The sequence below is a fragment of the Pseudophryne corroboree genome, chromosome 2 (genome assembly GCF_028390025.1).
Source record: "Pseudophryne corroboree isolate aPseCor3 chromosome 2, aPseCor3.hap2, whole genome shotgun sequence".
NCBI lineage: Eukaryota > Metazoa > Chordata > Amphibia > Anura > Myobatrachidae > Pseudophryne > Pseudophryne corroboree.
Window position 1 is genome coordinate 742,618,192 of NC_086445.1, and position 15,288 is coordinate 742,633,479.

Below are 15,288 nucleotides of genomic sequence, written 5' to 3' on the forward strand. Positions count from 1 at the left end.
AAATCAATTTGTATTACCTGAAAAGGACCATCTGTAGGAGGGATATGGGATGGCTCTGTTGGTATTGCCTTTCCGATATTCTTCCTCAAGCAGGTGAGACATGTCATCGCTCTTCTACCCGCATGGGAAGAAAATCCTGGGGCGCACCAATAAGCTCTTACCAACTTACACATTCCTTCTTTGCCCAGATGAGTCAGCCAATGTGCCGCTTCCGCTAGACTTGGAAGGTATGCTCTGGGTGCCACTGGCTTACCCTGTCCATCTGTCCAGAGTCCTGAGGACTCCAGGCCATATCCTTTTGACCTCCAAACTGCCTTTTCTTGTGGTGAACACAAATTTTGCATTTCATATAATTTCTGTGTGTTTACAGTATTAAATACCATCAGTTGTGTGCTGTCTGTCTGTATGGGGGTACTGGCTGCTGATTTAGCAGCTTCGTCTGCTCGGCTGTTACCAAGTGATACCGGGTCTTGGCTATACGTGTGAGCTTTACACTTGATAACAGCCACTCTGTCGGGTTCCTGTATCGCTGTTAGAAGTCTTTTGATGTGGGCAGCATGCGCTACGGTTGTGCCAGCTGCCGTCATGAAATTTCTGAGGCGCCATAGGGCCCCGAAATCATGGACTACTCCGAAGGCGTACCTAGAATCTGTGTAGATATTGGCTGACTTGCCTTTAGCCAATTCACATGCTCTGGTTAGGGCAACCAGTTCAGCAACTTGTGCTGAGTGTGGTGGGCCTAGGGGTTCCGCTTCTATGGTACCTTGGTCATCTACGACTGCGTATCCAGTACACAAGTCTCCCGAGTCCGTCTGTCTGTGACAACTGCCATCAGTGTAGAAAGTAAAATCTACATCTTCCAGTGGGTTGTCACTGATGTCAGGCCTTGCCGTGAAATCTTGGGTCAAATATTCCATACAATCATGTGTGTCATTTTCCTTACTAAATCCTCCTTCACCATCACTCTCATCCACCACCCTTTGTGCCTGTCCAGGCACACCTGGGAGATATGTTGCAGGATTTAGTGCGCTGCATCTCCTTATGGTGATGTTTACGGGGGCCATCAATGCCAATTCCCATCTTGTAAACCGCGCTGATGAGACGTGTCTGGTTTGGGCAGAATTCAGTAAAGCTGACACTGCATGTGGTGTATGAATTGTGAGGTTGTGTCCTAGCACTACATCTTCGCTTTTACTTACTAGCAATGCCATTGCTGCAACACTTCGCAAGCATGTGGGGAGGGATCGCGCTACCGTGTCTAGCTGAGCGCTGTAGTAGGCTACCGGCCTGCTGGCATCACCATGCTTCTGGGTTAAGACACCTGCTGCGCACCCAGCACTTTCTGTTCCGTACAGCTCCAAGGGTTTTCCATAATCTGGCATGCCTAATGCTGGTGCCTGCGTTAGGCACTGTTTAAGTCTCTCAAATTCCATCTCAGACTCGTCTGTGTGCGAAATCCGATCAGGTTTGTTTGAGGAGACCATCTCCTGTAAAGGCAAAGCCAGTATGGAAAAACCTGGGATCCAGTTACGGCAATACCCACACATTCCTAAAAACGTTCTAATCTGTTGCTGGGTTTGTGGCAGGGTCATGTCACGAATTGCTTGAATTCTATCAGCGGTGAGGTGTCTCAGTCCTTGTGTCAGACAGTGTCCCAAATATTTTACCTTGGTCTGGCATAATTGTAACTTATCTTTGGAAACCTTGTGTCCGGTGTCTGAAAGATGAAACAGGAGTTGTTTCGTATCTCTCAGGGACGATTCAAGTGAATCTGAACACAGCAGTAAGTCATCTACGTACTGTATTAATATTGATCCACTCTCAGGTTGAAAATACTGTAAACAATCATGCAAGGCTTGCGAGAAAATACTTGGACTGTCAATGAAACCTTGTGGTAATCGAGTCCAGGTGTACTGAACTCCTCTGTATGTAAATGCAAATAAGTATTGACTGTCAGGGTGCAGAGGTACCGAGAAGAAGGCGGAGCAGAGGTCAATCACAGTGAAAAATTTGGCAGTGGGAGGGATTTGCATAAGGATGACAGCTGGATTTGGCACTACAGGGAATTGACTCTCAACTATTTTGTTGATCCCTCTTAGATCCTGCACTAATCTGTAACCCCTCCCCCCACTCTTTTTAACAGGGAAGATGGGACTATTGGCAGTGCTGGACGTCCTTACCAGAATGCCCTGTTGTAGCAAGCGCTCTATTACAGGGTAAACTCCTAACTCCACCTCTGGCTTCAGAGGGTATTGTGGGATTTTTGGAGCTATCCTACCATCTTTTACTTGTACAACTACTGGGGCTACGTTTGCCATTAATCCAGTGTCTTGTCCATCCTTGGTCCAAAGTGATTCCGGTATCTGGGAAATCATTTCCTCTACCTTGGACGGACACCTATTTACAACAACAGTGTGTGACATTAATCTTGTTGGGGAATCTAGCATATCCTGCACTTCCTGAGCGTGGTTTTCGGGTATGTCCAAGAACACACCTTCAGGAGTACAATATATGACACATCCCATTTTGCACAGTAAATCTCTCCCTAGGAGATTAGTCGGAGCCGATGCAGCCAGCAGAAAAGAATGCTTGGTATGCAAAGGCCCTATCGTAATCTCTGCAGGTTTGCTTAAAGGGTAGTGTTGTACTACTCCTGTTACTCCCATGGCTGGAATTGTTTTACCAGTGGTTCTCATGCCCACGGTCGAATTTATCACTGACTTGGCCGCCCCCGTATCTACAAGGAAATTTAGAGATTTACCAGCTACATCAATTGTGACCTCGGGTTCACTGCCAAGGCTCGCAATTAATTTCACTGGCTGCAGACTACAGGTGTGGCCCCACCCCTATTGTATGTGGTGACCTCCCTGCATTGCGCTGGCAGCTATTACCTGTGAAGGGGGTAAATGGGAACTATCAGAGACTTGCTAGTCTCTTCTTGGGGGATACCTTTTTGTTTCCCCTGCGTGTGGCTCATAACTCCGTCTCTGCGGTCCTTGATCCCAATTTCGTGTGTCATGTCGTTGTCTAGGGGGTTGATATGATTTTTGTGCATTTTTCAATCTACAGTCTCGTGCATAATGTCCCTCTTTATGACAGTAATAACAAGTTACCATATTTGACTTACCCACAGGGGTCTGAGACTTATGCTGAGTTGGCCTTGTGGTAAGGGCCTGTATACTTACGGCCATCAGCTTATCACTCTGCGACTCCCTGTGTCTGGTGATGTTCCGATCATGATCAATAGCGGCCTCTCTCAAAGTAGCCACCGACAAACCTCGCCAACATGGTTGGGTGGTCTGTACCCTCGTCCTCAATACTTCCTTTAAACCATCCATTAACACAGATACTGCTACTTCTCTATGATTCACATTTGTCTTAATGTCTTCTATACCTGTATACTTAGCCATTTCCTGCAGTGCCCGATGAAAATAATCAGCAGCTATTTCTCCCTCTTTTTGCTTGATGGAGAAAATGTTGTTCCATTTAGCAACAGCTAGGAAATATACTCCCAGCTGCAAATTAATTCTTTTCACATTATCTTGATTGTACTCCTCAGTAAGGGGTACCTCTTCATCTAGTCTACAGTCAGCTATAAATCTCGCTGAGTCGACATTGGAGGGTAAACATGCCCTCAGCAATATCCGCCAATCTTTGTTATTGGGCTCCACAGTGTTCCCTAGCTCTCTAATGTACTTCTGGCTTGCAACTAGATCTTTCCTAGGATCAGGGAATTCAGACACCATTGATCTTAATTCCGTTCGGGAAAAGGGGCAGTGCATGGCGATGTTTCTGACAGGAGTGACTCCTGAAGTGTCAGTTTTCCCATTTGGTACTGCAATTACCCTAACAGGATTAAGTTCAATAACATCATTCTGAGTAGATTCTACAACATGTGGTGTAATGGTTTCAGCATAGTGTACAGTGCCGTACTTACCAGTTGATATGACCTCACCTGTCCCTCCACTAGGGGCCTTTGATACTGCTCTTACTGGTTGGGCCGTGCCCACTGTTGTTTCTGCTATGGTGGCTGCTAGAGAGAGTGCCGATATTGTTGTGGGCTCATCCTCTTGGTCACAATCCTGGGGAAAGTTTAAATCAGGGTACAGCTTGCACGAGTTAGTATTAGCATCAACAATCTTAGTTACATTATTCTTAACATCTATACAGTTACTAAGTGCATGTTTATCATACACCAGTGTGCCATTCTCTGTAACCACTTTCTCTCCTGTTATGTATGGTGGTGGGGGTGCGGTGGCTATCAGTTTCATGATAGGGTTAGATCCAGCTGCTTGAGCCAATCCTCTTTGTATTTCACCTTCCTGTTGCCATAATTGTAAATAATCATAATGTTTGATCTGTCTCTTTGCAGATTTAATGAGACATATCCTTCTCCTTAGATTTTGTAACACCTCGGGGCTAAAACTGCCTACCCGTGGGAACTTTTCCCCGTCATGCACAGTCATTCTTTCCCATTCATCGCACAAAACCTCTGTGTGTGAACCGTATTTCTCACACATGATATAACTTGCCGACCCTATTGGTCGGTTTACTAAATCAACCTGGACCAGGGTTGATCGCCCCCTACCTGAACAACTGGCCCCCATCTTTGCAGGTGTTGCTTTCACTACCTCTGACCTTCAAATCAGGGTCTTCAGCGAACCCTTACAAAAACCAAGATGTCCGGGGTAGGCTGACAGTGGAAGTTTACAGAGTACCTCCACTCACTCACCCACGTCGACCAAAACGCCCACACACTGCCTTAGCGCTGGCGTACTCAACCTAGGGCCCCTGCGACCTGAACCTCTATTTACTGGAACGTGTGGGTGTGATCCGAAGAGCACTTAACCCTTCCCAGTAAATATCAGTTGCTCCTGAGTGACCAGCGAACCTCCCTTAAAATAAAAAAAAATTACACAAATCACGTTAGAATGTACAAATAGCGTTTATGACCCCTCTAGCGTACGCAAATGGTACTGGGTCAAGTTACAAACTAATGCACACAATTACATGCGGTACCATCGTACTGCACATAAGCAACTAATCTTATGTGCGGAACGACCAGTGGAATCGAAAATTGTGGCTGCGAATTCCTTCAGCCAGAGCTTAATGGCCTATATGGGTACCGCACCAACCCTCCTGGTGTTGTGCTTTTGACTCTATCTATAGCGGACTTCCTAATCCGCTGTACCTAGACCTCCTGGTCTGTCTCTGGACCTCCTGGTCCGTGACCTCCTGGTCTGCTATACTCTAATGCTCTTATTTTAATATGTTAACAAGGGATGCCTCCCAAGCCACCGCGCTGTCACTTTCGCGTATGTACCTCACGAGAACTCGATTTCCTGTGGTTCCACCCAAAAATGAGAAACATATATATATATATCACACACTCTTTCACCTCATATACTCTTTACTTTCGTTTCTGCGCAGAAATCCCTTTCATTCAGTATCACAGTCTAGTCCCAAAGGAGTTACAACTAGAGAAGGATTATTTACGCTAAAATTTAGGACACTGAGAGTGACTTGTGCTATTATCGCGTTGCCTCCGTATCGCCTATTAAAACAATACTATCGTGTGATTTGTATTACGTGGGCGTATCCATACGCTCCGTTGCGTAATATATGCTACGTGCGTCGGCCCTTGTGTACGCTAGTCCCGCCCTTTGTTAGAGACACGTGTACGCAGGCCAGACACGTCCACAGTAACACAAGTAACACGTTTCTATCAATGCAAATGATATTTAACTGTAATCATTTACTGAACACCACACAGAACTTCCTTGTATCATAGGCAAGCCGTGTGCGTGTTTTACAAATTACTCCCTTACGTATTAATTTTACTTTTAACTACCAATAGCAACAAATCTTTCTCAGCACGTTATCAATGGTAAATGGCAAACAGGAAGGCGAGATGTGAAAATTACACAAATGGAAAATGCAGGTGTGTGCGTGTGTTGCGTACGCAATGTGTATCAAACAGAAATAAAACAGTTTTAAAAGACAATAGCGTACTGTTCTTACCTACCGGTTCCGGATTCCACCAGCACTCCTACAGCGTAGCGATGCAGACGCTTATCTAGTCAGCACTACCGTATCCCTCACCACCAACACGGATACGAAGGGATACTCCTTCCCGCCCTTTGCTGACAGATAAAGTCTGCTTGTGTTTGCTAGAGCGGATATGTGGAGGACGGACGAGCCGCCAATTGATAAAGCTAAATATTTATCTTATAACATTCACTATATATATTGGTAAGAGACTCAGTACGCAATGGGCGTACGGGGCACCGTAATGGTACGCACTTAGCGTAGCAGACGCCAGGCCATGGTCGAGACGCATGAGCGGCACGTTCGCTCACGGCTTACGCTGGGTATCGAGCACGCTATAGGCGGTCCGAGTACCGTAATGCAACGCTACTAGCGTAGCGGACGCTGTGCCCACAAGAGGAACACGAGCGGCGCAGACGCTCACAGGATGACACACAGTAAACCTTGTATGCAACACAATGTAACGCTGATTACCCTCCGTTATGTAAAAGTTGCTTGAGCGATTGAGACACTCCGATTACCCTTAGCTATGTAATGATAAAATACACAATACCTTGTAAGGTTCCAAAACCTTTATCTAGATGATTTTAGTATGTAAAAGGGGAAAACAGTTACAGTTTATACACTACAGCACTAACATAAAACACCTACACAGAATAACTGAAAATATACAATATACAACAGCGTAACAATAACAGAGAGAGAGAGAGAGAGTATGGCAAATACAAACAGAGAATAAGTTGGTTACAGAGAATAAAACTTACACACTGGGGAATGATCGCTGCGCAGTCCTGGTACCAGCTCTCAAGTTAGTCAGTGATGAAAACCTTTTGTGGAGAGTAGACTGAGCTGGCCCAGACTGGCTGCCTTATATACACTACATACAGTACATTACAAAGGGGCCTACAATCTCATTGTTCATTGGACACAGGAATCTGTCTTCACATTATAACAAAAGGTCATAGGTTGATTCGAACAGGTGGGCTGTGACTATTTCTTACTGCTCAGGTGGGAGGGAATCTCAGGATTCCCGCCGCATGGATAATGAACTGCAAATACAGTAAATGTCCATAAACTTCTTATAGACATAACTATTCGCAGGAGCGATTAATCTCTTTCAAACCAATACCGGAATGTTTCTAATAAAATACTCTACCGTTGCATACTAAACACAACTGCTCAAAACCTGTCCGACCCTTCGTATCATGTAAAGAGGGATTTCTCTGTCCATGAACCAGTTACATTAAACAAACTCACTGATATTATTAAGAGCACCATAACCTATAAAATACACTATTTGGATTAACTATGTAACGATCGATTCGCCCGGCACACAAACTCTACCGTAAATGCACATACCACGCGCCTGAGCGCACGACCGTGGAGGCGCCATCACGCAACTGCGAATATGCGCACGCACGGGAGAGAATGTGCACGTGCAGCGGGCAAGCGCATGGGGTTAGTACAAGGCATGAGAATAACGATATTTTTTCGACTTTGACATCCCCCTCCCAGGATGCTTCCTTTGGACGCCGGATTCTTGTGCCCGCTACAGTGCATCCCTTCCCATGAGGAACTGCTTTAGGACATCCCCGATGTAATTCCCTGTGGAATCACAGTGTACCCCGCTGCAGAAAAGAAGATTTATGGTAAGAACTTTTTTAAACTTTGTTAAATCTCTTTGTGCGAGGTACACTGGATTCCACAGGGTGCCCATCCTGACGCACTTAGCTTCTTTGGGTTTGTATGGCATTAGCCGCTGGTACCTTCTCCTGTCGTAAGAATGTAGTTGTATGTGGCTACTAACTGTTGTCGTCTCTTTTACATGCTACTGCATTGGACTGGTTAACAAAACTGAGCTCCAGTGCCTGGAGGCGGGGATATGGAGGAGGTGGCACTATGCATCCTGAGAACAGTCAAAGCTTTTAGCCTGTTGGTGCCTCGAATCAAGATCCAACTCTACACCCCGATGTTATTCCCTGTGGAATCCAGTGTACCTCGCAGAAATAGATTTAACAAAAGTAAGTTCTTACCATAAATCTCCTTATTTACACAATAAGATCTATTGAATGATGTGACCAGTGACCAGTTTTAAACAATAGTGTAACTGTAATCTTTTAGTTCAGGTTCAGGGGGTCATTGCGAGTTGATCGTAGCAGTGCTAAATTTAGCACAGCTACGATCAGGCACTCAGACATGCTGGGGGAAACCCAGCACAGGGCTAATCCACCCCGCATGTCAGTGCCGCCCCCCTCGCAGAAATGCAAAAGCACCGCACAGCGGTGATGCTTTTGCATTTGAGGAGTAACTCCCAGCAAGCGCAGCTCCTGCGGCTGGCCGGGAGAACCTTTTCACTGCCCGGGTCGCATCAGCTGCGTGTGATGTCACACAGCCGCCGCGGCCCGCCCCCCCATTGGTCCAGCCACGCCTGCATTGGCTGGACTGCGCCCCCTAGATGGCGGCTTAATGCCACCATCCAGCCCCCTCTCGCCCAGTGACCACCTCTGCCTGTCAATCAGGCAGAGGCGATCGCTAGAGAACAACGACCTTCAGCCGTCCAGCATGCGGTAGCGCACTGCGGCGGTGGCACATGTGCAGATCCAACCCGATAGCTGCGCTGCGATAAACTGCAGCGAGCAATCCAGTCAGAATGACCCCCTAAATCTCCCATATCCAAAATGCCAAAATCTGAAATATTCCAAAATTCAAAACATTTTGAGTGTGACTGAGATATTGACAACTTTGCTTTCTGAATATTCAGTGTATACAAACTTTTTTAGCGCAAAATTATAAAAATACTGTATACAATTACCTTCAGCCTAAGTGTATAAGATGTATATGAAACATAAATGCATTTCGTGTTTACACTTGGGTCCCATCATCAGGATATCTCATGGTATGCAAATATTCTAAAATACGGAAAAATCCAAAACCCAAAATACTTATGCTCCTAAGCATTTTGGATATCAGAGACTCAACCTGTACAGCGTTTGATAACTGTTAGAGCTTGTCTTCAAGGCTGTTTTTATTTTTCAACATCGTGTATGTGTCCTGTATGCATGTATGGCATTAGTAATATGTGGCCCTCTGGAAAACATCTATAAAAGCACCCTGACGTTCTGTACATCTCAGCGTGAATAAGTATCTCTGTGTCTTTCAAAAATCCAAGTGTAAGAGCCCTTCAGGTGAAATGTCCTCTGTATTTTAAATAGGTCTTTAGTATAAATGGAGTAAAATGGTAGGATTATATAGTTCTACCATGATGCAGCGTTGTAACGTGACTATTCTTGTAAAAAAATAAACATTCATTTTAGAATTGTGGTGTTTTTTTTCTGGGATACAGTTTTTTGTATCATAATGGCCCCAATTTATCAAGCCTTGGAGAGTGATACATAGCATGGTGATAAAGTACCAACCAATAAGCTCCTAACTGCCATGTCACAGGCTGTGTTTGAAAAATGACAGTTATGAGCTGGTTGGCTGGTGCTTTATCACCGTGCTATTTATCCCTCTCCAAGGCTTGATAAATCTGGGCCAATGTTATTTCATTATGCATTGACTTTTCTGTTTGGTAAGTAACATGCAGAAAATATCTCTGTTCATTTATTTACATTTCAGAGTTTGGGCTGTTACCCTGTGGAGTTGGAAGGACCTAGAGGCTTTGGGTTTAGCCTCCGTGGAGGTAAGGAGTATAACATGGGATTATTCATTGTCCGTCTTGCAGAAGATGGTCCAGCAATTAAAGATGGACGCATTCACGTATGAAACAGTATAACAGTGTTTGTTGATTTATCTAGCAGGTACTGGACATGTACCAAAATTAAATAATAGCCAATGTCCAGTGCACAATGTAGTCATTACTATGTTTCATCCCCAGTGTTCCTTTGGATAACTGGTATAATTGTTTATAGCTTGAATTTAATAGCTTGAATTTAATAGCACATGATGCTATCTATTTAGTCATACTGTGTATGGGATAATCCCTTTCTTCTCTTTATTTACCAGAATGTGTTACTCTACAAAAATACAGCCATCATTGTCCTCTGTCTGTCTTTGTGTGGTAGATACCTACTCTCCTGGAATATTGGGAGACAGCTCAATAATGTAGGCTAATGTGATATCAGCCCCTGTGATTGTGTAGTGTCGTATGTGCTGTCTCCAGATGACGCTTGCTGATTCCAGACCTCTCACGACTTCTTTCGTAGGAGCCTGTGACAGAATGGACACCCCAAAGAGGACCCCACTAATGAAAGAAAATACAAATTTAACGGTGATAACAGGTTTATTTTGGAGGAAGTGGTTGGTCACTGTTGTAAGGCCAGTTGTGTTTAGAGTGAAGCACATACACTAGATATCAGTACAACAAATCTCTGATAACGATAAACACCAATCACAGTTTACGAACTTGAAAGGCGCAGAAATGGGTAGGTCAGTTAATCACATACATCATCAAACATTGAGGTACAATTACCAACTTTGAGGACTGTAAGGCAAGAAATGCTCTAGCACTAAATTGTCACAATGTCTACACTGTCCACAGGGAGTTGCTGTGCACCCACTAACAACATTCAGTTTCTGTGTATTAATTATGAGTTACTGAAATAATGTCAGCGGACAGCAGGTAAGTATTTGTAAGAAGACGGGCAGAATAGATTAATTGCAACGTAACACAGCAACCGTGAATAATGGTGATGAAACTATTTGTATCTACAAACAACAAAATAAGTCAGAGGAAATAAGGCTACTCCGGAAACGGTGACGTATGGATGGAGTTCATATATAATTGTCACTGCATGGAACAATGGTAAGGCACTTGTAGGTATAAAGGAGAGTTTGACTGGGGAATTTCCAGGCAGCGGCATCCCCCTATTAATCCAGGGTACACTGTTGCTGGCGGACCCCTCAATGCACAAACTGGTTGAAGGGGAGGGGGTGACCACGTACCTGTAATACTGTGTCTTTTCCTTGCTGAGTAGTAACCCACAGGCTGGCAGTCAGTAGCAAGACTAATATAGTGGCAGGGACTGGGATTCAAGCTGTCCAGAAAGTGATCCTGACTGAGAGTTTGGCTGGTAGTGTAAAGTGAGAAAAATGCAATTACCTAGCCATCATTGACACTCCCAAAGCTGCAGTCCTTTGAACTCATGTTCACCAGGAATGCAGTAGTCTCTCCTCTCTTCACTTTGCTGCTTTGCGAACCCCAAGCTGGTGGCTTGGGGTTCTCCCGTGGCTCCACTCACACCCGCGCTCCTGCTATCTGGGTGCAGTGACGCCTCCTCTGTCTGGCGCGGATCACAGCAATGAATCCTCCTTCCCTCTGGGCAGCGGCTTTAAACTCTGCCGACGCTTCCCTGTCTGTGCGCTCCCCGCAGCGGCTTCACCTCTCTCCCTGTCGCACGTGGTGGGTATCTCCGGCCGCCACTCATTACGGCTCTTTTCTCTTCTATATGAGGCTGCTCTGCTCCAGTCACGGGTCCTGTCACTCTTCTTCCTCACGGTGAGCTCCTCCTTTCTTTTACTCGCACCTCTCCTCAGCCAATCCGAGAGGCTTCCAGGCTTCCCGTGCCGATCCCTCAGCCAGGCGTTGCTAGGCAACGCAGGAGGAAAAGAATTAACCCTGAAAGGGCCAGTCCAACAGTTTTGGAAACAGCACTGGCTGCCATTCAGGGCTGCAATAGTATGCAGCAGGGGTACCCCAAACATGGGTATCACATGTTCCCCCGGTAGAATTATGCATGTCTTCACGTAATTTCTTTTAAAGTGACTTAACAGTCTTGAGTAACAGTCTTTTCATGACAGCTTGCAACAATTAACGGTAAGCAACTTAGGCATGAAGATATCTATCTTTAACACATTATACATTCTATTATCGGTAGCACAAGGGCAGAATGCCTTTAGTGCTGCGTTCTGACCTCCTGACACTGATTACATTAGATCCACTTTCAGAATCAGACACCAGAAGAAAAGTACTGTCTGTCACTGGTGAGTTCGTCATCCAACTCCGGGTAATGGGGTAGGGAATGGCACTTCCCATAAACATCAACAACTTAATGGGGTCATCAAGTGGTATACCTCCCTGGGGCCCCCAGCCCCCCATCACAGGACTTCCCTCCCACTGCGGTACAGGTTCTTTGGAAGTGCAAAACTTCAGTTGGTCACAGGGTACAGTGCTGAGTCGACCATCTTCTCCCTCAATCTGGTATTTATACAGGTCATCAGTCAGGACTCTTATGATGGCATATGGCACAGCCTCCCACATGGTGTTGAGTTTACTGGCTCGGCGGTTTTTCTTTCTCCACACTCTGTCACCTATTTGTAGAGGCACCAGCCGTGCATTGTCATTATAGTTTCTCTCTTGCCAGGCGTATACGACTTCCATCTGCTTTTCCACAACTTGTCAGGTGGTCTCAATGCGGTGCTGGTGTTCTTGTACCCAGTCAGTTTGAGGAATATCGGACTCTTCAACCTCTGGAGTCAGCCCCAGGTCCTTGGGGAGTTTGCCTTGTCTCCCAAACATTAGATAGAAGGTTGTGAAGCCTGTTGAGCAGTGTTCTGTATTGTTATACAGATATGTCATCTCAGATAGGAATTTGGGCCATTGAGTCCTTGACTCTGCGGAGAGACTTCGAAGCATCCGTATCAAAGTCTTGTTAGCTCTCTCGCAGTGTCCGTTTCCTTGTGGGTGGTAGGCGGTGGTTCTCAACTTGTGGCACCCATACATGTTACACAATTCATGGAACAGTTGAGATTCAAATACCGGGCCCTGATCCGTCAGGACCCAATCAGGGTACCCATAGGGCTGGACAAAATGCTTTATGAAGAGCTCGGCTGTCGTTTTTGCGGTTAGGTCATATGCGGGGACCACCACCAGGAATCTGCTGTAGTGGTCCATGATCGTTAAGGCGTATTGGACGCCGGTGGTACTTGGTTCAAGCTTTACGTGGTCTAATACCACCAATTCGGCTGGGTGGCTACTTGAAATCGGGTGAAGAGGGTCTTTCTGGGTGGCTTCAGCTGGGCGTTTCAGGTTGCAACTCACGCAGTCGCGGCACCATCTTCAACATCAGCCCGCATTCCAATCCAGAAGTAGTGCCTCCTCAGAGTTGCTTCAGTCTTCTGTGTCCTGAAATGGCCGGACTGGTTGTGGTAAGCGGTGAGTAAGAAGTGGGCTCGTTCTTTTGGTACCATGATCTGATGGATCGGCTGGTGGGTCCCAGGGTCAAAACCCTTGCGAATGACAAGTCCTTGTCAAAGACTCAGGTGATCACGGTGTCTCAATAGTTTGACCAATTCTTGATCTGCATTAGCTGTTTGTACTTTGGTATGCCGGCCATGCCGGCGGAGAAGCACTTTAAGGTTCCAGATCACCGAAACTCTCTTTTTGGATCAGCTCCTAATCAAATCCCCCTTGCCTTGTTGACTTGGTTCAGACGAGGGGTCTGTGGTGAGAGCAACAGGGTCGGAGGTGGCAATACGTCTATGTTCCTTAGGAGTCATGAAGAACGGGGTCTCAACGTCTTCAGCCCAATCTCATTCTTCTTCCTCGATATCCATTGTGGGCAGGCGGGACATGGCATCTGCATTGCCATTGGATTTCCCACTGTGATGTTACTGTGTAGCGGAAGTTGGCCAGGCATGATAATCATCTCTGCTCCATCGCTCCCAGCCGGGCCATGGATAGGTGGGCCAAGGGGTTGTTGTCGGTGACAATTCCAAAAGGGGTGGCGGCCAAGTAATTTTTGAACTTCTCCGTCATGGCCCAGACCAGGGCAAACAGCTCCAGTTTTAACGTGCTGTAGTTTTCATTATTGCGTTCTGCTTTCCTAAGGCCCGACTGGCATAGGCTATCACGCTTTCCTGACCATTCTGTACTTGTGATAGCACAGCTCCCAGGCCACAGTGGCTGGCATCAGTATAGACTTTGAAGGGCTTCTTGTAGTCAGGGTAGGTCAGGAGGGGTGTCTCGACCAGTGACCGCTTAATCTGTTCAAAAGTTGCTTGGTGGTCTTCGGTCCATGCGACCACTGCTGTACTACGCCTCTCTTGGCCTGACTTGCCACGCAGGAGTTCGTGCAGTGATGAGGCTACTTTAGCGAAGTTCTCAATGAAGCGTCGGTAGTATCCGACGAACCCCAGGAAGCTGCGTATTTCTTTGACGGTTCTTGGTACCGGCCAGTCACGCACCAGGCGAATCTTCTCTGGATCCGGTTTCACCCCTTCAGCACTCACAATGTGCCCAAGGAATTGCACTTTTGGCTTCAGGAGGTGGCATTTGGATGGCTTCAACTTCAGGCCACATCGAGTCAGCTGTCTGAACACTTCCTTCAGGTGTTTAAGATGGTCCTCGTACGTCTTTGAGAAGATGATCACGTCATCGAGATACAGGAAGACCATCTCGAAGTTCCGATGGTCCAAGCAGTGTTCCATGACCCTTTGGATGGTGGCAGGGGCATTGCAGAGTCCGAATGGCATTCTATCAAATTTGAATAGGCCCATTGGGGTGGTGAAAGCCATTTTCTCCCGATCTTCCGGATCCATCAGGATATGCCAGTACCCGCTGGTCAAATCAAAGGTTGAGAAATAGACAGCGGTCTTCAGGACAGTCAGGGACTCCTCAATTCGTGGCATTGGATATGCATCCTTGTGGGTGAATGAATTCAACCTACTGTATCTACGCAGAAACAAAGGCTGCCGTCCTTCTTCTTGACAATGACCAGCGGGGCAGCCCATGGACTGTGGCTCTCCTTGATCACGCCGGCCTCTTGCATCTCGCTGATCATGGCTCGTACCGGTTGGTACATGGGCGGTGGGAGCGGCCTGTGTCTCTCTTTAATTGACGGGCTCACTCCGGTGGGAATGTGGTGTTGCATCCCCTCTGCTCTACCAAAGTCAGCTGGATGTTGGCTGAAAGCCCCGGCATTCCTGCACACGACTTGGATAACACCCTCTCGTTGGTCCTCTGATGTATCCGCATCTCCGATTTGGATCTCGTTCCACCCAGAGGCGGAACTACCGCCAGTGCAACCAGTGCGTTGCACTGGGGCCTGCCTCTGTCCAGGGGCCCAAAGCATGTAATGAGTCAAAACTGACTCATTACATGCAGCTGTGTGCTGCGGGCAACCGCTGCCCGCAGCACACAGCCGCCCGGAGAGGAGCGCACTGCAGCGGCCACGGGGGAAAAGGAGAAGGAGAGAGGTGGAGGAGGGAGCCGCAGCAGCGCTTTGTTACTGGTGGAGGCGC

The 15,288-nt window shown here is 46.6% G+C and overlaps 1 protein-coding gene across 5 annotated transcripts in view; it reads left to right on the forward strand.

The window, feature by feature from the left end:
* LOC135051156 (membrane-associated guanylate kinase, WW and PDZ domain-containing protein 3-like) overlaps positions 1-15,288 on the forward strand; it is a 73,500-nt gene that overhangs the window by 33,270 nt on the left and 24,942 nt on the right. The window contains exons 2-4 of one of the 5 annotated variants that reach the window (XR_010242077.1): positions 7,564-8,069; positions 9,667-9,730; positions 10,254-10,318. The exons of 1 other annotated variant lie outside the window; for it this stretch is intronic. The gene's annotated coding sequence lies outside the window, so the exon portion shown is untranslated. The remainder of the gene's footprint in view (positions 1-7,563; positions 8,070-9,666; positions 9,731-10,253; positions 10,319-15,288) is intronic. 3 more of the 5 variants (XR_010242079.1, XR_010242076.1, XR_010242078.1) reach the window with 3 other exon arrangements.